This window comes from Lepidochelys olivacea (genome assembly GCF_965140295.1).
Source record: "Lepidochelys olivacea isolate rLepOli2 genome assembly, chromosome: 23".
Lineage (NCBI taxonomy): Eukaryota > Metazoa > Chordata > Testudines > Cheloniidae > Lepidochelys > Lepidochelys olivacea.
Window position 1 is genome coordinate 8900186 of NC_140433.1, and position 21826 is coordinate 8922011.

At 55.3% G+C, this 21826-nt stretch overlaps 2 pseudogenes across 2 annotated transcripts; one reads left to right on the top strand and one right to left on the bottom strand.

The window, feature by feature from the left end:
- Positions 1-11386: 11386 nt before the first annotated feature.
- On the top strand, positions 11387-15725 carry LOC311512040 (peptidoglycan-recognition protein SC2-like; annotated as a pseudogene). Its single transcript has 4 exons — positions 11387-11411; positions 11934-12144; positions 12848-12965; positions 15558-15725. The product of its transcript is annotated as a peptidoglycan-recognition protein SC2-like (transcript).
- A 1874-nt stretch (positions 15726-17599) lies between these two features.
- On the bottom strand, positions 17600-21528 carry LOC311511969 (glutaminyl-peptide cyclotransferase-like protein; annotated as a pseudogene). Its single transcript has 6 exons — positions 21450-21528; positions 19971-20086; positions 19643-19781; positions 19346-19445; positions 18747-18863; positions 17600-17947 (listed from the first exon to the last, which is right to left on the bottom strand). The product of its transcript is annotated as a glutaminyl-peptide cyclotransferase-like protein (transcript).
- Between the last annotated feature and the right edge of the window lie 298 nt (positions 21529-21826).

A 21826-nucleotide genomic window follows, 5' to 3' on the forward strand; every position in this document is an offset into this window, starting at 1 on the left:
TGTTTTTTTCCGGTGAACAGGAGGTTTAACGTCATGGCACTGTTTCCTTAGGTCCTGTCTACGCTGGCAAGTTGCAGCGCGGTAAAGCAGCTTTCTGCGCTGCAACTGGTGAGGTGTACACACGGCCACGCCACTCAGGGCGCGGAAACAGGGCAGTTGCAGCGCTTTAAAAAAAGCCCTGCACAGTTTAAAAAACTCTCTGCGCCGGGGCTACAGGCTGCGGTGCCAGTGTAGACACCGAGGTCGATTACGGCGCTGTGATTGGCCTCCGGGAGGTGTCCCACAATGCCTGCTCTCGCCTCTCTGGTCATCGGTTTGAACTCTACTGCCTGGCCCTCAGGTGACCATCCATCATCCCCACTCCATAAACTCCTTTGCCATTTTGAAAGTCCCCTTCCTGTTTGCTCAGTGATGAGTGCAGCGCATCTTTCCAGGTGGCCAGGCCTGCTCCACGCACCAGGCGATCCCCCTGCTTGGAGCTATGCTGAGCTGCTGGACCCCATCAGCATTTGGGGAGAGGAGGCTGTACAGTCCCAGCTGCACTCCGGACGTAGCAATTATGATACCTACTGTGACGTTATTGACTTGAACTGGGACCATATAGATATTGTTGCAACCAAGGTCCTGTAGTGGCACCAAATCTTGTATAAAGGGGGGTCCAATAAGGTGGCTAAGGCAAGGTTATGGTTTGCTGGTTATGATTATGCTCTCTATATGTTTGTGTCATTTTTGTATTTTAAGTTATAAGTAATGGCTCTATACTGTCTGTGGTTCAAACTTGTACTATGCGTCTGGGTGACACCCCAGACAACTTGTGGCCCTTAGAGACTAACAAATTTATTTGAGCATAAGCTTTCGCGAGCTACAGCTCACTTCATCGGATGCAATGCCTAGCCTGCTTGATGGCCGATTAAGGACCATCAGCTACACAATTGACCCATTGAGAGAAGGCAGACAAGCCTTGGGACTCAGCACAGTGTGCAGGGACCTGCCTATGGACAGAACTTGGAGGTTTTTCCAGGCCACATGATGGACAGCTTGTCCTGGGACAAAGAAAGAAAGACCACATGGCAAGAGAATATAAAAAGCTGCTGCAGCTCCTCCATCTTGTCTTCAGTCCTGCTTCATCCCTCTGGAGGGACTTTGCTACACTGAAGCTTTGAACCAAGAACTGAAAGACGCATCCCAGCTGTGGATGTTCTCCAGAGACTTGATGTGAACCTGCAGTTTATTCTGTCGCTGCCGCAAGCCTGAACCAAGAACTTGGCCATGACTGTATGTCATTGATTCCATTTCACCAATTCTAGCTCTCATCTATAGCTTTTTCCTTTTATGAACAAACCTTTAGATTTTAGATTCTAAAGGATTGGCAAGAGCGTGATTTGGGACAAGATCTGATTTGTATATTGACCTGGGTCTGGGGCTTGGTCCTTTTGGGATCAAGAGAGCCTTTTTTCTTTTCCTGGGGTATTGGTTTTCATAACCATTTGTCCCCATAACAAGTGGTACTGTTGGTGATCCTGGGAAACTGGAGTGCCTAAGGGAATTGCTTGTGTGACTTGTGGTGAGCCAGTGGGGTGAGACCAAAGTCTGCTCTGTTTGGCTGGTTTGGTTTGCCTTGGAGGTGGAAAACACCCAGCCTTCGGCTGTAACTGCCCTGCTTGAAGCAGTTTGTCCTGAACTGGCACTCTCAGTTGGGTCCCGCCACAACCAGCATCATTACACCTACGGACAGATTTCACGATGCATGACAGAAAGGGGCGATGACCGGGACACACGGCAGTTTAAGATGAAAGTGAAGGAGCTGCGGAACACCGACTACAGGGCGCGGGAGGCAAACCGCCACTCCGGTGCTGCGCCTATGAGCTGCCGGTTCTCCAAAGAGCTGGACATGATACTCCGCGGCGACCCCACCTCCATTGCGAACACCACTGTGGATACTTTGGTGGCTCGCATGTCAGTTGAGAGTGGACCGAGCCAGGAGGAGGAAATCTTGGACGAGGATGTGGAGGGGACCCAGAGGCAGAAGATGACTCGGAGGTCAGAGATGCATGCGGCCAGGAGCTTTTTTCTATCCCGGATGTTGGAGAAGCGCAAAGTGGAGAGGAGGCCCCTGGTAAGTGGATTTGATTTTGGGACTCGCTGAAGTGGGTTGTTGGGGGCAGGAGGGTTGCAGAAAGCAGGCTTGTCTCCCACCGCATGCCACCTTGCCAGAAGCAGAGGGGTGGGACAGGAAGCGGAACTATAAAAGGCCGCCCCTCCAGCTGAGTTGGGAGAGAGCTGCTGGAGGAGCAGGACGTCTCTTCCCTGCTCCCCTAATGGAGAGCGCTATCCTGACAGAGAGCCAGAGGGGCTGCCGGCGCTGCCAGACGCCGGGGACTCCAAGGAGCTCATGGGGCTGCCACTAGCCGTCTACCCCAGCGAAGCGAACAACAACCCTGGGACCCATGTACACACGGAATGGGTGTGTAGGAAGGAGCCCAGGGCAGCTGAATCGGGTTCAGCTGTGTTATTGACTACAAGCCGGCCAGCGTGTTGTGATCGGATTTTCCCCGCTGACCCAGTGGCGGACCACTCCGCTGCTGTTTAGGGCCCTGGGTGGGGACGCGGTGGAGCGAGAAGGCCTGGGTTCCCCTACCACCGCCACGCCACCGTCAGGAGTGGCAGGTTCCCCACCTGGTTGTCAGGAGGCCTCATTGGTCTGGCACCCGCCTGAATCAGGAAGCCAGATGGTTGTGCTGACTCTCCCACCAGAGAGCTAACCTCCCCTAGACGGCGACGGCTCTGCCGGACTGTAGGCCAGAGCCCCCCTACTTGATTGCTGCCCCGCCCTGATCAAGGGCCAGGCAAATGGACCTTCTGCTGCTCTGCCTGCCTGACTGTAGGCCAGAGCCCCTACTCGACAGCAGCCCTGCCCTGAATGAGGGCCCTAGGCAAACAGACTCTCTACCATTGCTCGGCCTGGCTGCAGGCCTGAACCATTAACACTGGGCTAATTTTCCCCTGAACCAAGGTACCCCGGAAGTATCATAGCGAGGGGCGTGGTCTCCCACCCTGATGGACGGGGAGGGAGCCGCAAACCCCTCACAGCCTTTCTTTCTACTTGTTCATACTTTTTCTCTAAATATGTCAAAAGACAAGAACGCAACCTTCCCCCGGCCAAACACAGAAAACAATACAAAAGAAATGTTCAAAAGGGCCGATGGCGCCAAAAGCGTACACGACCGGAAACGGGGACGGAGGGCGGGATGTAAACCCTACACAGGGCACAGAAATCTGTCAGAAAGTACACGGTGATGAAAGCTCTCGAGCAGTTAACTAGTCACGTGCAATCCCCCCTGTACATAGCAATCCCCCCTGTACATAGCAATCCTCTGTTTCATTTTGATGCTTTTTGATGTATTGTTCTGCTTTTATTTGATATATTAAATAACTGTATTTACAGTGATCCATTGAGGTATAAATGATCTACACGCCTTGTCCTGTACAGAGCACACGGACGGCTCCCCTGGATCCCACAACCCACACAGGGAGAATGCTGTCGCAAGCGTCGGCATCTCCAAAATCGTATCAGGGCAAGAAAAGGCACCTGCTATTTCTCACCCTTGTACAGTGTAGACACGGGGTGAGGGAGAGACTCAGTGACCCCGGTTAGTCCTGCTCCATCTCTGCCGTCTGGTTTTCCATCGACAGCTGTTCACACTCGAAACGCAGGGCGGGGTGAGGTTCGCCCATCAGCCAAAGAACCTTAATGTAAAGCAGTGCGCTCCTGCCAGTGCCCGTGGCAGATCCCCCATTCGAAGGGTGTGATCATTTCCGCCCTGAGACGGACGAGACCTCGTGTCCTGGTGTTAGGGAGCGCTGTGCTCTGTACCCCACATATCCCCCCTCTCCCTGCCCCCCAGCCTGGTGTTAGGGGATGCTGTGCTCCGGATCCTACATATTCCCCCAGCTTCCAGGGCCCCCGGCCGGCGTTAAGGGGCGCTGTGCTCTGTACCCTACACCCCCCATCTCTCAGCCCCCCTGCCAGGTGTTAGAGGGCGCTGTGCTCTGTATCATATGCATTTCCCAGCCCTCCTGCCCGGCCTTAGGGGGTGCTGTGCTCTGTACCCTACACATCCCCAGCCCCCAGCCTGGCGTTAGGCAGTTTCTAGTGTCTGTGAACTTACTGCATGTACCGGAGTCTATCAGCGCATGCTGGGTGCCACACGCTGTGGGTATGGACAGGGCCCGACGCTGGAACCTGACCTGAAGGTGGGATTGGCCACTGTCCTGGTGATTAGGACACAGGCAGGTAGTAGAGGGGCTCTGTGCGGGGACCCGATTCTGCCTTTCTGTCTGGCCGATCCCTTCTAATGAGGCTGAACCTGCCCATCTCCCCAGACTCAGCATAGCACAGGACTTGGGGGGCACCTGCTGGCAAAGTGGCCTCAGTCCCCACCGTACAAGCAGGGGTCGTTCAGCTGGTGATAGCCCTTCTCTCAAGCCCCCAAGCACCTGTGTGTCATGGCTGCCTGCAGCAGTTCAGGGCCAACAACTGCCTGGGGGGAGGGAACAGGGCCTGGCTAGGCAGGGGCTCAAACCGGGGAGTGTCAGTTTGGATCCCCAGCTAGCAGTTGGGGTGCAACACGGGGGGCGGGGGTGGGGATCAACTCTAGCCGGTTCATCATAAATTCTGTCCCTGAGGCCTCAGTAGAAATGGGGATGTTCCTCTGGCAGTATGCAGGTGCGAAGGACTTGAGAGGGAGGTGGCAGACGTGCCTTTTTGATGGCAGTCCCTGAGCACACAGTTCCCAGCATTGTCCTCTTGCCGTTTCTCTCTGGAGCCCTCGCCCTGCACCCTGGCCTGTCTGTTCTCAGGCAGCTGCGTGCTGCCAGGTGCACATCCCCAGCGTGGAGATCCTGGTTTAATGGCAGGGGACAGGGACTGGGAAGGAAATGTACTGCCATGCCAAGACTGGGAACGGGCTGGTGATAATGCCCTGGGGTGCCTGGCCTGTCAATACCCAGCGGGGCCGGGAGCCAAGCACCCCCTGGAGCCATCTGTCAGGCCCTGGGTCCGTCCTGTGCTGGGCTCTCTCCTGCCTGACATTGGCAACAGTCTTAGGCTGCTCCAGCCCTGCTCCTGGTCCTCCTCCAGCCCTGCTCTCACTCCAGCCTCGCTCCACCCACGCCCCGGCCTCCTGAGTCCAGCTCCAACCACGAGGCCTGACCACCTCCAGCACCTTTGCTGACACCATCACTTCCAGAGGGAATGGCACTGAGGTTGCCGGGGGAACAGGCATTCTCCGTCTGCCCGGAGCCATTGTTCCATTCCCCTGGACAGTCCGATGCCAGGACAGTCCCCCTGAGCTCTGGAGAGGACTAGAGGTGCCTTCGGACACCTGCCGTGCAGCTGCTGGAGAGTCAGCAGAATTGCTCGGAGACAGCCACGCTTGCCTCCCAGCCCGGGAAACCCAGAGGCCCGGAGCGTAGACGTCTCTCAGAGCATCTCTGCTAGCAGGAGACACTGGGTGAGGAAAGGAGCCCCCCGCCCCCCCCCCCAAGCAGGGGCCATTCAGAAGACCCAGTGTGGGGGGAATAGGGCTGTGTCTGTACAATGTCTAGCACCGCGGGGCCCTGATCCGGGACTGAGGCCCCTGGGCACTACAGAAATACAAAGGAGAACAGCAGGGCTGGAGGATTTGTAGGCTCCATTTGAGGAGGGCTGGTTGCGTTGAGCCAGCAGTGAGTCCCCAGTAACACAGAGCTCCGCTAGTGAGGGAAGATCTGTTTCATCTTCCCTACCTAGCACAGTTCACAGCTAAGCACTGACCAGCTTGCAAGGATCCTGGCGGGCCCTGGTAAGGTTGGAGCAGCATTTTCAATGTTTGGAAAAAGCGAGATCTGTGCAATAGGCAACGTAGCTCCATCTGGGCACCAGCCAGCTCCTGTGCCCCAGAGAGCTCCCACAGCTCCCACTGAACCAGGGACGAAGGGGGCAGGTGGTTGGAAGAGAAGGTACAAGCCTGGGACCCAGGAGACCCATGTTCATTTCCCAGCTCTGCCACAGATGCTCTGTTTGGCTTCGGGCTAGTCCATTATTCCCTCTGTGCTGTGGTTCCCTGCCTCTACAGTGGGGGTAGCAGCCAGGCCCTGCCCTGCAGGGGGCAGTTAGAATAAATGCAATCGAGGTTGGGCAGTGCTCGGATGCCAGGGGGATGAGGGCCAGGATGGTGCCTAAGACAGACCGAAAGCAAGGGGGAGCTACAGAGCTGGTGGTGAGAGGGGTTTGGCCTTTGACAATCTGCTCTGAGTGCCAGGGCTGCCAGACCCCAGACAGCCACTGGCATTGCCAGACCTCCCTGATCTATGGTGCTGCTGCTCTCCCTGCTTCTCGGAGTCACTGCCTCCCCCTGGGCTGACACCCCCGCAGCAATCATCTCCTGGGGCTGCCGTGGCACTGAGCGTTAGCAAGACCTGAGACTCAGTTGGGCGTGCGGCAGGGGAGGGGGGGCGGCTATTAAAGCAGCTTCTGCCCCGTTGCAGCGGTGGGAGAGGAAGCAGAGACGGGACCGTTTGACACCCCATGGCCAAAGCCCCCGGCAGCTTGGGACCGTTGGGTTCTCTCACCAGCCCTGGGAGGGGAGTGGGTGTGATGAAGTGGGACTGTTCTTAATGTTTCCTCTGAATAGTGTGGGGGTGCCTCAGTTTCCCCTAGGCAGTTCTTAAGTATCTAGGTGGTGGGGTAAGGGTGTATGATGATTGCAGAGCCCTAGAGGGCAGGTGTGTGCAGGGGTCTGGACACAGAGAATGGCCGACACCCTGTTTCCTGGCAACTGATGGCCTGGGCCCTTCCCCCCTGCAAGGTGAGAGCGAAAGGGTTGGAGAACAAAGGAATCCGGTGACCTCCTGGCCCGGAAAAGGGATAAAGCCCAGAGGAGGGCGGGCACTGGAGATAGTTTCACTTTGGGGCTGGCTGGGGACATTGAGTGAAGTGCAGACGTGGTTGTCTGGCTCACTGCCACCCAAAATGGACCCAGCTGAGGGCTCCTGTTCTCTGCACCTACAAGCTCTGAGTTAGACCATGTTCCTGTCGTCTAATAAACCTCTGTTTTACTGGCTGGCTGAGAGTCATGTCTGACTGCGAAGTTGGGGTGCAGGACCCTCTGGCTTCCCCAGGACTCCACCTGGGTGGACTCCCCATGGGAAGCGCACGGAGGAGCAGAGGATGCTGAATGATCCGAGGTCAGACCAAGGAAGGTGGAAGTTGTGTGAGCTGTGTTTCCTGAAGACTGGCTGCTCACAGAAAGGAGACTTCCCCAGAGTCCTGACTGGCTTCGTCTGGAGCAGTTCCAGAGTATCGCCAGGGGGCCCCATGACAGTGGGGTCTAGTGGTTAGAAAGGGGGGCTGGGAGCCAGGACTCCTGGGTTCTATCCCAGCCCTGGAAAAGGGATAGGAAACCCCTACCTGGATACGTCACCATATCACAAAACCCATCACCCCTAGCTCAGATTGACCGCCCCAGTGTGGATGCTGCCTTGGATTTGCATCACCAGGGCGCCATCTCGCTATTATTTTGCACCACTTGCATTTCAGAGAATCGCAGAATATCAGGGTTGGAAGAGACCTCAGGAGGTATCTAGTCCAACCCCCTGCTCAAACCAGGACCAATCCAAACTAAATCATCCCAGCCAGGGCGTTGTCAAGCCAGGCCTTAAAAACTTCTAAGGATGGAGATTCCACCACCTCCCTAGGGAACCCATTCCAGTGCTTCACCAACCTCCTAGTGAAATAGTGTTTCCTAATATCCCACCTAGACCTCCCCCACTGCAACTTGAGACCATTGCTCCTTGTTCTGTCATCTGCCACCACTGAGAACAGCCGAGCTCCATCCTCTTTGGAGCCCCCCTTCAGGTAGTTGAAGGCTGCTATCAAATCCCCCCTCACTTTTCTCTTCTGCAGACTAAATAACCCCAGTTCCCTCAGCCTCTTCTCGTGCGTCATGTGCCCCAGCCCCCTAATCATTTTCATTGCCCTCTGCTGGACTCTCTCCAATTTGTCCACATCCCTTCTGTAGTGGGGGGATCAAAATTGGACGCAATACTCCAGATGTGGCCTCACCAGTGCCGAATAGAAGGGAATAATCTCGTCCCTCGATCTGCTGGCAACACTCCTATTAATGCAGCCCAATATGCCTTTGGCCTTCTTGGCAACAAGGGCACTCTGATACTCATATCCAGCTTCTCCTCCACTGTAATCCCCAGGTCCTTTTCTGCAGAACTGCCGCTTAGCCAATCGGTCCCCAGCCTGTAGCAGTGCCTGGGATTCTTCCATCCTAAGTACAGGACTCTGCACTTGTCCTTGTTGAACCTCATCAGATTTCTTTTGGCCCAATCCTCCAATTTGTCTAGGTCACTCTGGACCCTATCCCTACCCTCCAGTGTATCTACCTCTTCCCCCAGCTTAGTGTCATCTGTGAATTTGCTGAAGGTGCAATTAATCCCATTATCCAGGTCATTGATAAAGATGCTGAACAAAACCGGCCCCAGGACCAACCCCTGGGGCACTCCGCTTGATACTGGCTTCCAACTAGACATCAAGCTGTTGATTACTACCCATTGAGTCTGACAATCTAGCCAGCTTCTATCCACCTTATAGTCCATTCATCCAATCCATACGTTTTTAACTTGCCGGCAGTAATACTTTGGGAGACCGTATCAAAAGCTTTGCCGTATCACAACCACCACTTTCCCCATATCCACAGAGCTAGTTATCTCATCACAGAAGGCATGACTTGCCCTTGGTGATTCCACGTTGGCTGTTCCTTATCACCTTCCTCTTCTCCAAGTGGTTCAAAATGGATCCCTTGTGGACCTGCTCCATGAATTTGCCGGGGACTGAAGTGAGGCTGACCAGTCTGTAATTCCCCGGATTCTCCTTTTTCCCTTTTTTAAAGATGGGCACTATATTTGTCTTTTTCCAATCGTCCGGGACCTCCCCCGATCACCACGAGTTTTCAAAGATAATGGCCAATGGCTCTGCAATCACATCAGCCAAGTCCCTCAGCACCCTTGGATGCATTAGATCTGGACCCATGGGCTTGTGCACGTCTCGCTTTTCTAAATAGTCCTTAACCTGTTCTTTCACCACTGAGGGCTGTTCACCTCCTCCCCATACTGTCCTGCCCAGTGCAGCAGTCTGGGAGCTGACCTTGTCTGTGAAGACTGAGGCAAATAAAGCATTGAGTACTTCACCTTCTTGCACATCATGTGTCACTAGGCTGCCTCCCACTTTCAGTAAGGGGCCCACACATTCCCTGACCTTCTTCTTGTTGCTAACATACCCGTGGAAACCCTTCTTGTTCCCCTTCACATCCCTTGCTAGCTGCAACTCCAGTTGTGCCTTGGCCTTCCCGATTACACCCCTGCATACCCAAGCAATATTTTTATACTCCTCCCTAGTCATCTGTCCAAATTTCCACTGCTTGTAAGCTTCCTTTTGGAGTTTAAGCACCAGCGCGTGGGGGCAGCCCAAGCAGAAATCCCCTCCCCCCCGACACACATGAGAGAGGTGCTGGGGGCTGTGCTGGGGGCGATGACAGTGGGGTCAGGCATCAGGGCACGTGGCTGTTGGGTGCGTTGCTGGACTCTGGAGAGACCTCCCCTTCTGCCACCAACCCGCCCCACTGGAGCCCAGCACAGCGCCCTCTGCTACCCATGTCTGCCACCATCTCTCCGCTCCACGAAGCTCCCACGACCTGCCTGGGGCAGCAACAGACCCTCTTGCTCCCCAGTTATAACACCTGGCCCTGAGCTAGCCCCTTTCTCCAGCAGATCTCAACGCCCTTCACAAAGGAAGTTGGCATCACTATCCCCACTTTATAGATGAGGAAACTGAGGCACACAAGGGGGACGTGACTTAACCAAGGTCACTCCACAGGCCGACCATGTGTGTATGCAAAAGCCTGAGGACTTTAACTGGACCGGTCTAGTTAAAACATTACAACACCCCCCCATCCCATCCATGGGGATGCCGTAAAACCAGTACAAAGGTTTGTTGACTGGTAGAGGCCAAATTACTAACAGACCTCAGGCCAACTGGTGACCCAAACTCCCGAGATGCTTTGGGAATGCTGCTAAACTCTCACAGGCAGTGAAAAATGCCAGTTTGCTAAAGTTTGTAGCCTAGCGCCCTGTTATTTGCGTAGCCACGCAACTGTGCGAGAAATGTACTAACCACAAACAAATGGAAATGTATAAATAACATAGTGATGGTAAAAGTTTATGCTTAAGCAGCAGATGTGTGATTGTGTGCTGGGAAGTCTATGATATTTACCAGACACAAATTTTGCAGGCGACAGACTGATCCCCGTGATGTCTTTTGCCACGGCTTGCATACAGCTTGGACTACTTATAGGTAACTTAGTTCCAGCTTATCTCTTCCTCTTTCCCAATGCAAGGCTGTATGCAAGCCGTGGCAAAAGACATCACGGGGATCAGTCTGTCGTTTACGTCAACGGCTGCAAAATTTGGTTCAGCAGACTTGGTAATGGATCTGCCTTTCTGTTTGAGCGCTGTACTGATAACTAATAAATACTGGCTGGGGCTTGGGTCCTTGAGGTCTCTTTAAGTAGGAAGTAAGATCGAAGCTGAATTGGTAATAAATCTGCTTCCCTGGGGGATCCTCCAACCCAAGTTTACCGGCTGGAACCGGACCAGGCAGGGTAACAACCTCTGTGTCGGGAGTAAAGACCTAGCGGTATGTGGAGACTCTGGCTGGGACGGTCTAGGGGCCTACAGGGGAGGGGAAAAGTTTGAAGAAGAGATGTAAGACTAGATCCAGCGAAACGTTAACTCCATCAAGAGTAAAATGCGGGCAAAGAATGGCCGAAATAGTAAAGGAGGGCTTGGATTGTTTGTAAAGAAATGTGCTGTTATGCATGGAGGATCTGGGGCCGCACAGCGGCCGGCCGGCCTGTGGGATCACACGTGTGCACTGCTTGTCTCTGAGGCTGACCAGAGAGTGGAGGGGAAAGCGTGACCCGGGGCGGCAGCTCAGCATCAGGCGCGCGAGGCTTTTAATCAGAAGCTTAAGGAAGTGACAGAAAATGCTCAGAAAGGGAAGCTACAAAATGGGGAAGTCAACGGGCGGCTGGCGAGCGCCGCAAGGAAAGGGGAAGGCGGGCGAGGGGAAGGAGCTGAGGAGACGGTGCATACGTGGGGTTGTCAGAAACGGGCGGAGGATGGTGGAAGTGCTCATCGGCCAGCACAGGAGCAATTGGCTGCGGTGACACTGGGAGCACCGGGGAAGCCGGCTGAGTGCAAGGAGGACCCGGAGGATGTGATGGAGCAGGACAAGCCTCATCGTTAATAATGCAGCCGAGCCGTGTTGGAAGTTAAGAAAATGAACTGTGTGCTGGAAGGAAAAGGTTTGGGGGCACCCCGAGTAAGGAGGAGCGTGGGAGAGATCGGCCCAGGGGCTCTAGAGAGAACTGGGGTAGGAGGCTGCCAGCCGACCGGGCGGGTTTGTGGAGGCCGGGTGCTGGAGTGATGGCAGAATGTTTCTTAAACGCAACGTCAAAACCTGACATTGTGACAGGCCATGGCAGAAATGCCAGACAGAGGAGAAACCTGTCCAGGCACTAAGTCAATGGGTTCCCCAAGGATGCCGGACAGCGCTTGGTTCCACCCATTTCTGTAGGGGGAAATGGGCCAGAGACGGCAGTTCCCTCCCAGACCCTGCACAAAGCAGGTTGGACGAAGTGTGGGTATTTCCGGAGTTCATTGTATTACAAATGCAAATGGGTCTGGAGTCTGGGGGGATGGGACGTGATTCTTCTGGGGGAGACGTGACTCCAGCAAACCCTGGGAAGGGTCAGAACCATCACAGGACACTTGTAAAACGACTGACCAGCCATGGCGGGGATGCAAATTCCCACCTCTGCCCCCAGCCTTTCGAAGCGACGCCCTGGGGAGCGAGACACTGGCTGTGAATGACCTGTTCCCAGATCGAGGGACCGGCCTGCGGCACTCACAGATTCCCAGGGGTCATGTTCGCAGCAGAAGCTGTGCTGAGCTTGGAAGCACTGGAAAGCCCGTGGGTGGGTTTGACGGGCTGCACCCCGGCCGGAGCCCTGGCTGGAGTCAGGGGAGGGATCCCTGGTAAGCCCATTAGCAGGCGGGTGGGTTCGCTGATTGGTTTAACATGTGTTCTCGGCAGTGCTGTCACCGTAAGCACCGAGGATTGTCCCCCCACCGGGGCTGTAATGTGTTAACTAGCCTGGGACAGTTACACTCCTACAGCATTTGTGTGTGGGGCTGGAGCCGTGGCAATGGGGTGGGGTGGGGGCCAGCAAAGGCCTCTGTGACACCGCCCCATGCCGGCGTTATTGACACGTTTCCCTGCAGCCGTCCTGACGTCCTGCAACGAAAACCTGGCCAGAGATTTTGCTCCGTGAAATGCTTTGAGATGGTGATGTCAGGAGATGGAAACCCAGCTGGGAATTTCCTGCAGGGCAGCGGCTCCCAGCGCTGTTCTCCTGCCCCACATCTGGGCCCGCTACAGCCCTCACTCGACCCCCAGCTCTGTCCAGGTGGGGCCCTTGGTGCCTTCCATAAGGGGTGTTACACACAGTGCCACCTAATGGCCAAAGAGTGCAATACAGGTTAGGGCCCCTCCATTCCAGTCCTTTTCCTCAGTGGGTCTTTAGCTCCATGGCAGAGGATTGAGCTTCTAGCTCTGATGGTCCCAGGTTCAAACCCGGGACGGGCCAGCGACGACCCTGGGGGAGCTGCCGAGAGCGATGGGGAGGGGAGGGTGCGGCCGACGTGCCCATGCGGGTCTCACACTGCGCTCTGCCTGCAGCTTCCTGATTGGCGAAGACGACAGAGTCTACGAGGGCAGAGGCTGGAGCACCATGGGGGCCCATGCCAAGAACTGGAACGATAAGTCACTGGGAATCAGCTTCCTGGGCAGCTTCTGGGTATCTGGGAGGCAGTGACCATGAGTTGGTTGAGTTCAGGATCCTGACACAGGGAACAAAGGTAAGCAGCAGGATACGGACCCTGGACTTCAGGAAAGCAGACTTCGACTCCCTCAGGGAACGGATGGCCAGGATCCCCTGGGGGACTAACTTGAAGGGGAAAGGAGTCCAGGAGAGCTGGCTGTATTTCAAGGAATCCCTGTTGAGGTTACAGGGACAAACCATCCCGATGAGTCGAAAGAATAGTAAATATGGCAGGCGACCAGCTTGGCTTAATGGTGAAATCCTAGCGGATCTTAAACATAAAAAAGAAGCTTACAAGAAGTGGAAGGTTGGACATATGACCAGGGAAGAGTATAAAAATATTGCTCGGGCATGTAGGAATGTTATCAGGAGGGCCAAATCGCACCTGGAGCTGCAGCTAGCCAGAGATGTCAAGAGTAACAAGAAGGGTTTCTTCAGGTATGTTGGCAACAAGAAGAAAGCCAAGGAATGTGTGGGCCCCTTACTGAATGAGGGAGGCAACCTAGTGACAGAGGATGTGGAAAAAGCTAATGTACTCAATGCTTTTTTTGCCTCTGTTTTCACTAACAAGGTCAGCTCCCAGACTGCTGCGCTGGGCATCACAAAATGCGGAAGAGATGGCCAGCCCTCTGTGGAGATAGAGGCGGTTAGGGACTATTTAGAAAAGCTGGACGTGCACAAGTCCATGGGGCCGGACGAGTTGCATCCGAGAGTGCTGAAGGAATTGGCGGCTGTGATTGCAGAGCCACTGGCCATTATCTTTGAAAACTCATGGCGAACCGGGGAAGTCCCGGATGACTGGAAAAAGGCTAATGTAGTGCCAATCTTTAAAAAAGGGAAGAAGGAGGATCCTGGGAACTACAGGCCAGTCAGCCTCACCTCAGTCCCTGGAAAAATCATGGAGCAGGTCCTCAAAGAATCAATCCTGAAGCACTTGCATGAGAGGAAAGTGATCAGGAACAGCCAGCATGGATTCACCAAGGGAAGGTCATGCCTGACTAATCTAATCGCCTTTTATGATGAGATTACTGGTTCTGTGGATGAAGGGAAAGCAGTGGATGTATTGTTTCTTGATTTAGCAAAGCTTTTGACACGGTCTCCCATAGTATTCTTGTCAGCAAGTTAAGGAAGTATGGGCTGGATGAATGCACTATAAGGTGGGTAGAAAGCTGGCTAAATTGTCGGGCTCAACGGGTAGTGATCAATGGCTCCATGTCTAGTTGGCAGCCGGTATCAAGTGGAGTGCCCCAAGGGTCGGTCCTGGGGCCGGTTTTATTCAATATCTTCATAAATGATCTGGAGGATGGTGTGGATTGCACTCTCAGCAAATTTGCGGATGATACTAAACTGGGAGGAGTAGTAGATACGCTGGAGGGGAGGGATAGGCTACAGAAGGACCTAGACCAATTGGAAGATTGGGCCAAAAGGAATCTGATGAGGTTCAATAAGGATAAGTGCAGGGTCCTGCACTTAGGACGGAAGAACCCAATGCACAGCTACAGACTAGGGACCGAATGGCTAGGCAGCAGTTCTGCAGAAAAGGACCTAGGGGTGACAGTGGACGAGAAGCTGGATATGAGTCAGCAGTGTGCCCTTGTTGCCAAGAAGGCCAATGGCATTTTGGGATGTATAAGTAGGGGCATAGCGAGCAGATCGAGGGACGTGATCGTCCCCCTCTATTCGACATTGGTGAGGCCTCATCTGGAGTACTGTGTCCAGTTTTGGGCCCCACACTTCAAGAAGGATGTGGATAAATTGGAGAGAGTCCAGCGAAGGGCAACAAAAATGATTAGGGGACTGGAACACATGAGTTATGAGGAGAGGCTGAGGGAGCTGGGATTGTTTAGCCTGCAGAAGAGAAGAATGAGGGGGGATTTGATAGCTGCTTTCAACTACCTGAAAGGGGGTTCCAAAGAGGATGGCTCTAGACTGTTCTCAATGGTAGCAGATGACAGAACGAGGAGTAATGGTCTCAAGTTGCAGTGGGGGAGGTTTATATTGGATATTAGGAAAAACTTTTTCACTAAGAGGGTGGTGAAACACTGGAATGCGTTACCTAGGGAGGTGGTAGAATCTCCTTCCTTAGAGGTTTTTAAGGTCAGGCTTGACAAAGCCCTGGCTGGGATGATTTAACTGGGAATTGGTCCTGCTTTGAGCAGGGGGTTGGACTAGATGACCTTCTGGGGTCCCTTCCAACCCTGATATTCTATGATTCTATGATTCTATGATTCTCCAGTATGTGGGTCCCGTCTGTAGAGATTTCCCTGCTAGGCCCCCAGGGGAACTAGGAAGTCCACAGCTGCTCTTGGTTCCACCGCGGTGGGGCACTGGGCTGGGGCACAGGGTCAGGAAAGGGATGGGGAGGGGGAGCGTGGCGAAGCAAATGTGTGTGTGGAGGCGGGGAGCCGCATTACAAACACAATGGTGGGGGAGAAAGACACTGACATGGCCAATCAAGAACGGGGCTAGAGGGTGTTTATTTACTCAGGCCACATTCACATCCCCTGAGCAGCAGAGAGGGGCCAGGGGCGTGTGTGAAATTAACAGGGGGCTGCTGGTGTCCTGCAGAAACAGCCCCTGACAACACCACCCTGACCGCTGCCAAGAACCTGATCCAATGTGCTGTCTCCGGGGGCTTCCTGAGTGAAAGCTACACCCTGAAGGGGCATCGCGACGTGAAGTCAACCCAATGCCCTCTATGAGGCCATAAGCCAGTGGCCTGAGTTTGAAGCCTGAGTCCCTGCAGCCTCGGGGCAGCCCCTGCGCCCATCGGTGACCCCGCCCGCGGCTTCTGCCTGCTTGAGCTACACCTCTGCCCCCCAGCAGGCGGCGGCCTCTCACTTCTCACCCACCTGCTGCCTCCTGAGGCCTGGAGAGCAGGGCTCTGAGAGTTGGGGTTACGCTCCCGTCTCCCCTGGGCTCTGCTGCCTCTCCCACCCCCGGGGGCTCAGATTTCTAATGGCGCCTGGGAGCCACCTGCCTCCCCCAGGCTACTTCCTTCGGCAGACGCCAGGCCTAGCCCCTCGCTCCCGCCCGCAACGGGCATGTCAGCTTAGCCCAGGTCCACACACAGCCACGCCCAGGGTCTTACAGCGTCCAGGGGGGTGGGGCCAAGCCTCAGCCGAGCTCTGTGGCGACGGCCCTGCCAATCCCTGGGCAGCTCAGGAAACATCGCCTCCATTCCCGTGTGAAACGTCTGAGCAATTATCAATTCCAGAGTCAAATCCACCTCTGCCCCCAGCCCCCCCGAGATCTGCAGCGAAGATTTCATCTGGAATCCCCCAGAAACCGGTTGCTAGTTAACCCCCCACAAAGGGAACCCAAGTGTCCCTGAGCCCTGACACTCGGCTCTGCCTGGCCCCCGCAGGGTCTGCCTCTCAAAGCTTTCAGCCCTCGCCCCTTTCGCCCCAACAGTCCTTTCCCACGAGTCTCTCTTACCGATAGGGGCAAAGTGTTTGGACGGGGAAGGACCCGTCGGGTGGGTCGCAGAGTCCCACAAAGGGGTTTTTAGTTCAGGTGCAATTTGCCTTTACCTCAGCGCCCCGCGGCTTAGTGCTTGCTTTGCTTGGGAGCTACTGAGCAGTGACAATAAACCAGCTTCTAGCACATGAAAAGTTGAAGCGCCGGGAATCATTTCATCTCCTGCTAAACCATAACCACCCTGCTGCTGGGCTGGGCTGGGCGAGCTGAGAGGGTGTGATTATGGTCTGTCAGATTAGCACTAAGAGGCCTCCTTGGGCTAGGTGCTATATACACAGAACATGAGACAGACAGTCCCTGCCCTAAAGAGCTCACAGTCTAATTAGACAAAGGATGGGAGGGGAAACTGAGGCACAGGGAGGGGAAAAGGGTTTTACCCAAACTCACAGGGCCAGTTAGTGGCAGAGCGTGGAACAGATCCCATGGGTGCAGTCAAGTGCTCTGCCCACTAGGCTGTGCTGCCTCTCAATCCAGAGGGAGGAGGTGGAGAGGAACCAAGGGGGTGCTGGTTCCGCATGGGTCACACACAGTCAGGCCCGGCAGCCCTGAGCTGAAGGAAGGGGAGGGGAGCTGGGGTTTGCGCCTGCTGATGGGAGCTGGGGCTGCGGCTGGAGACTGGCAGGAGGGGCCGGAGCGGAGGGAACAGCCATGCCAGGAGCAGAGTCCCAGCCCCACAGTGCCCAGGGCTGCCCAGCATGTGGGAAGGGGGCAGCAGCACTGACAGGGCAGCTCTTTGTTACGAGAGTCGCTGTGGAGCAGCCCCCGAGCGAGGCTGGGAGCCCAGCACCCCAGGGCTGGACGGGCCCCGTAAACAGGAGCAACCCCTGGTGGGCTGGCAGCTGGAGGCCGTGCTGCAGAGAGTGCAGGTCTGGCCCCCCCGCAGCCCCCGGTGTCCTGCCCCTGGCACAGTCCAGGTTCAGCCCAGTTATTTCTGCTTCTGAGCCGTGGACCCTGGGGGACGCGACCAGCTGGGATCCAGGCTCCCTGTTGGGAAAAGGCTAGTCCAGGCCCTGGCGGCTGGAGCTCTGGGGGGCGTGTAAAGCCCAGGAAGGGGCTCAAGGGGCTCAAGCAAGAGGTTTCACTCCTGGGCCGGCCACAGCCCCGCTGCAGCCCCGGAACAGACTCAGCACAATCTCCCTTCCCATCCTCCCAGCATTGTAACACCTCCCCAAGACCCTGCGTGGCTGCCACAGCCCGGGCCCCCCAAGCCACCTTGCCTGGTCCCTAGGGTGTTTTGGCTGCTGGCCCCATGGAGCTCGGCCCAGGAGGGGCGAAGGATCCTGCGAGGCCCAGAGAGGGGTTGGTTCCCTCGCCAGGGGAGGCTCTGGGTAGCCACAGCCACAGGTACTCGGCCAGGAAGGCAGCCAGGATCTTGCAGAGGTTCTCCACAGTCGGGGGGTGCAGATTCTGCTCCGTGTCCTCCATCGTGTGCCAGACCCACGGGAAAGGGGTGGCGATGAGGTGCAGCACCGGCACTCCTGCGGCCAGACAGATACATGGATAGTCAGCAGGGATCCAACCCAGGATCTGCATCACTGCAAGCCCAGCCTCTACTGCTGGAGCTACAAGAGTAATTCCACTATTGTCAGCAGTAGTAGACTATTATCCCCATGTGGCCCAGCCACTAGCGGGCGGCGGGCGACATTCTAAATGCGCACACTGTCTCAGTAGATGGAGCCAGGCCCTCAGGCACAACCTGACCTTACATCTAGGAGCCGTGTGCTCCCCTGACCTAGCAACGAGCAGCTGGCCCAGGTGCATTATGGGAACCAGATTGGCCAGAGACATCAAGCGAGTCAGGGCCAAGTGGCTAGATAGCAACGATATGTTTATAAAGTCTTTCACCCCCAAGGATCCCAGAGCCTAAGTTCAAAATGCAGCCACCTCTGGGGTGAAGTGTGCCAGGCAGGCAAACATCATCTATAAAGCATTTTACCCCTGTAAATAACACCTCGCTCTTGCATAGCCCTTGTCCTCAGGGGATCCCAAAGCACTTTACAAAGGGGGTCAGAATGATTCCCCCCACTTCACAGATGGGGAAACTGAGGAAGACAGCAGCAAAGTCACCCAGCAGGGCAGTGGCAAAGCCAGGACCTGAACCCAGGTCTCAGTCCCTTGCTCCACTCATGAGGCCAGGCTTGTGTGGCAGCCTGGGGGAGTCTCACCACACTTTGTCTGCACACATTCCTCCCTGGCTCCCCCGGGGAGGCCTCTCCAGCTGTCCATCCCACACTGCTCTGCACCTGGATGAACGGTAGCATGGGGCAGGACAGGTACCTTTGCGAAGGAAGGGGACGTGGTCCTCTTCGACAGGCCCATAGACAGGCTCCCTCTGGAAGTACGTCTGCTCCCAGGGGTGGGACTGCAGCAGGCCCAGCCGGTGCAGGCACTTCTCTGGGCGACACAGAGAAGAGAGTGAGGAATGGACTGGTTCCTGGGACCTGCCAGGCTGGGGCACGGCAGAATGAGCCCCACAGGGGGCTACACCTGGCCGCTCACAACAGAGCTCCCTGAGGACTTGGAGACGCTGCCAGGGAGGGAGGGGAGATTTCAAACCTGACAAGTCGTGTTTGAGGGAAATAAAGTATTGGTGAAAGATGCCAGGTCAACAGCCCCGGGGACTGAATCCCCAACTCCCAGCTCTGTCTCACAGCTGGGGATAGAGCCCAGGAGTCCTGGTTCCCAGCCCCCCTGCTCTAACCACTAGACCCCACTCCCCTCCCAGAGCTGGGCCTAGAACCCAGGCACCTTTATTCATTGTCAGACAGACGCAGGACCATCAGTACTGGCGGGCGGGGGAGGAGGTAGCTGTCCCGCTACAAGTGTCTGGGGGGGCAAGCCCCCTCCCACCCCTGGAAGAAAGGAAGGTTTGGTACCGATGCCGACGAGCCGGTCGAACCAGGAGGCGGTGAAGGGGAAGTGGTTCTGGATGGTCGGGTGGCGGGCCCCCAGCAGGTCCAGCAAGACAAACAGGCTCTGCAAGGAGGCAATGAGGGGTTAAATCTGTAGGGGCCCAGTCACCCCAGGAGGATCTGAGGGAGGGATTGGTACAAGATCCAGTGCAGACAGATTGAGCCCCCCGCCTACCCCGGACAGGCACCCTCACCATCTCCCTCCAGCCTGAAAGATCCCCCATGCAGAACTCCTCAGAGGGGCAGGCGGGCGGCTCTCACCATAGCCTGGAGCTGGCTGGTGCCCGGCTGGTGCTGAGCCTTGGCCATGGACAGCCCCGTACAGGGAATCCCTCTCACTCCACTCCCGGAAGGCCTCCTCACCATCCAGGAACAGCAGCTGCAGCGTCACCTCAGAGCCCTGGGGAGAGACACGGGGATCACTCAACACCTGGCACTGCTGGACAGGTGAGGGGACTGCACCCAGGACAGCAGCAGAGCTCGGGATAGAACCCAGGAGTCCCGGCTCCCATCCCCCCCGGTTTTGCACACTAGACTCCATTCCTTTCCCCAAGACAAGAGTAGAATCCCCAACCTGGGAAGCTCTCACCTGCTCCTTGGCCTTCAGCAGCTCCACGTCCAAGGCCGTGGCCAGTTCCAGCAGGATGGCACAGGGCACGGCCGAGTCGGTGGCCCCCAGGAAGGTGCGGCCCTGTCTTTCCCAAGCTGCCACCCCACCGGGCTTGAAACATCACCAGCTCCATCCAGCCCAGGGACCACATGGACAGGTACTGGGGCTGGGATGGGAAGACTCTGTGGAATCTCAGATTAAAGGAGCACCTTTACATTTGGGATGGAGGGGCTAGCTGCAGAGCAGGGAGGTCTTTCCTAAATTCCCCAGGCTTACCCTGATCTGAGGCTGTACAGAGGAGGCTCCCCAGCCAGCAGCTGCCTTATCAGAACTGTGTTCATTAGATAGATAGATAGATAGATAGATAGATAGATAGATAGATAGATTCAGAGTAATGTATCAGAATCTGGCCCTCACCCCATTGCACTCAGCGGGTTTCTTTCGTTTTACCCTGGGGGAGAAGAGATCAGAACCCAAGACCACCAGTTCCAAGAACTCCACAGACCTGTGTTGTCACTGGATTTATTACCAAGGGGACATTAGACAAGGGGAGGCACCAGAATACCCCTCTGTGGGACAGAATGACAGACTGAGGGGCAGGGTTTGTGTCTCCCGCTTTGAAGTCCTGTGTCTTTCTGCATACAGAGCTCTGCGCAAAACCCACCATCTCTGTGAGCCCCAGGGCGGATGATGGCCCTGGGAGGAGCTGTGACCACCCTCTGAAAGAGTTGGTGCCAGGGCATAAGGGTTGCTCTGTACAAAGGAGGAGATTAAACTCCTCTGCAATACATATGTAACCCTTCTTCCAGTTCCAGCTCTGGCTTCAATATATAGGGGTTCCTCTCAAAATTATAACACAACACTGGCTTGAGCTCCCACCCAGAAATCTGGGAAAACTAAACACCAGCCCTGGGTGTTTCTAAGAAGCAATACTTCCTGTCTTGCAAGCACTGAGTCTGTGTGCGACAAAAGAAATATTTTATTAAGGGGAGAAGGAAGAATGGCATTAACTTGAGAAAACATGACAACAATGACTCAAACGTATGCAAACAACAAGTAAATCCCTGGCCCCAGGTGGAGCAGTAGCTTTGCCTCAGTTTCCCCCTTTCTGAAAGACCAGCGGACAAATGTCCCGTTAACACACCACTCCCCTTTCTGTCCATGACACTGAACTCTTAGTTTGCTGTCCAGCATAAGTGAAGTCCTAGGGTCTAGGGGTGCCGTTAGGTGTATTCAGCTCCAGCCTTAGGGGAGGAATGCAGGAAAATCAAATGATGCCTCTGCCCACTCCGGTCACTGCCCACTCTGCCACTGCACACTGTTGTCACCTTCTGAAGTTTCTGCACTGCTCCAGCCCCAAGTGTTCTCAGCTCTTAGGTTATGGCTACATTACAAAAATTACCAGCAGCCACAAATCTCAAAGCCCAGGTCTACAGACTGGGGCTCTCATTATGGTACTAAAAATAGCCATGTCGTTGTTCCTACTGGGACTGGAGCCCAGGTTTCGGAGCCTGAGGAGGAATGTCCACACAGCCATTGTTAGGGCCGAAGCACAAGCCTGAGTCTGTAGACAAACCCTCAGTGATTTCGCTGGGTAGTGCAGAGCTCCAGCTGCTGCTGCCGTTTCTGCAGTGTCTGGACAGCAATTCTGTCCAACAATAACGAAGGCTCAGCCCTTAATCTAGCTTCTCGCAGACCAAATAATCACTGAGCAAAACCAAAATCCCCGTTGATCACTATCAAGTGTTTCTCCAAACACCAGAGGAAAAGAATCACAATTTTCCAAAACCCTAGAAGGAGGGATCACACCACCACACTGACGGAGCGAATTAGGT